This window comes from Schistocerca gregaria, chromosome 2 (genome assembly GCF_023897955.1).
Source record: "Schistocerca gregaria isolate iqSchGreg1 chromosome 2, iqSchGreg1.2, whole genome shotgun sequence".
Taxonomy (NCBI): domain Eukaryota; kingdom Metazoa; phylum Arthropoda; class Insecta; order Orthoptera; family Acrididae; genus Schistocerca; species Schistocerca gregaria.
Genome location: NC_064921.1, coordinates 286,444,826 through 286,446,864, shown reverse-complemented (window position 1 = coordinate 286,446,864; position 2,039 = coordinate 286,444,826).

Below are 2,039 nucleotides of genomic sequence, written 5' to 3'. Positions count from 1 at the left end.
CATTGATACAGGCTTTAAAAGGATTCAACATAGAAATAGATATCCTCGGAGTAAGGAAGCAGCTTAAATCACTTAATAAAGGCAAGGCCTCCGGTCCAGATTGCGTACCAGTCAGGTTCCTCTCAGAGTACGCTGATAAAATAGCTCCATACTTAGCAATTATATACAACCACTCGCTCACAGAAAGATCCGTACCTAAAGACTGGAAAATTGTTCAAGGCACACCAATACCCGAAAAGGGAAGTAGGAGTAATCCACTGAATTACAGGCCTATATCACTAACGTCGATTTGCAGCAGGGTTTTGGAACATACACTGTATTCGAACATTATGAAGTACCTCGAACAAAACGATTTATTGACACATAGTCAGCACGGTTTCAGAAAATATCATTTTTTGTGAAACACAACTTGCTCTTTATACTGACGAAGTAATAAGTGCTATCGACAGGGGATGTCAAATTGATTCCATATTTTTAGATTTCCAGAAGGCTTTCGACACCGTTCATCACAATCAACTTTTAACCAAATTGCGTGCCTACGGAGTATCGCCTCATTTGTGCGACTGGATTCGTGGTTTCCTCTCAGGAAGGTCACAGTTCGTAGTAATAGACGGAAAGTCATCGAGTAAAACAGAAGTAATATCCGGCGTTCCCCAAGGAAGTGTTATAGGCTCTCTATTGTTCCTGATCTATATTAACGACATAGCAGAAATCTGAGTAGCCGTCTTAGATTGTTTGCAGATGATGCTGTCATTTACCGTCTTGTAAAGTCATCAGATGATCAAAACGACTTGCAAAATTATTTAGATAAGATATCTGTATGGTGCGAAAAGTGGCAATTGACACTGAACAGGGAAAAGTGTGAAATTATTCACATGAGAACTAAAAGAAATCAGCTAAATTTCGATTAAGCGATAAGTCACACAAATCTGAAGACTGTAAATTCAACTAAATACTCGGGGATTACAATTACAAATAACCTAAATTGGAACTATCACATAGATAATATTGTGGGTAGAGCAAACCAAACCTGCGATTCATTGGCCGAACACTTAGAAGGTGCAACAGGTCTACTAAAGAGACTGCTTACACCACGCTTGTCCGCCGTATTCTGGAGTATTGCTGTGTGGTGTGGGATCCGCATCAGGTGGGACTGACGGGTGACATCGAGAAAGTACAAAAAAGGGCAGCTCGTTTTATACTATCGCGAAATAGGGGAGGTAGTGTCACAGACATGATACGTGGATTGGAGTGGCAATCATTAAAACAAAGGCGTTTTTTGTTGCGACGGGATCTTCTCATGAAATTTCAATCACCAGTTTTCTCCTCCAATTGCGAAAACATTCTGTTGGCACCCACCTACATAAGGAGAAATGAACATCACGATAATATAAGAGAAATCAGGGCTCGCACAGAAAAATATAAGTGCTCGTTTTTCCCGCGTGCCGTTCGAGAGTGGAATGGTGGAGAGACAGCTTGAAGGTGGTTCATTGAACACTCTGCCATACACTTTACCGCGAATAGCAGAGTAATCACTTAGATGTAGATGTAGAACCTGTGCCTGTTACTTGAGAAAAGGTGAACTTTTTAGCCAAGGTCGCTTGTGAACAATCTTTATTGCGACTAAATGTGTAATTATACGGAGATAAAATTAAGCTTAATAGCAGGGGCATTGTAACAGCAAAACCGTGTTACAACGTACCTCGAATAACAGCAAGTGCATTACAATTTCAAAAACTTGTTGCAACGTACCTCTATAAAACGTTATTACATGTCTCCTATAACAACTGTACAAGTATTCTTTCTAAAACATCGCCTGGTATGTGAGGGGCAAGACGAACGATGCCGGGCCGTGACTAGACGCCCTAGACCGCGCGGTTATCCCGCGCGGCTGCAGACATAAGTGCAAACTTATTAAACTGTAAACACATGAAGAAGTTAGATTACAAGGAGGTCATTCGCTGTGTCTTTTAGGTAACAATCTATGCTGCGGATGACAAGTTAAGTCGTTATCATGTGCTCAAATAATAAAATAATTG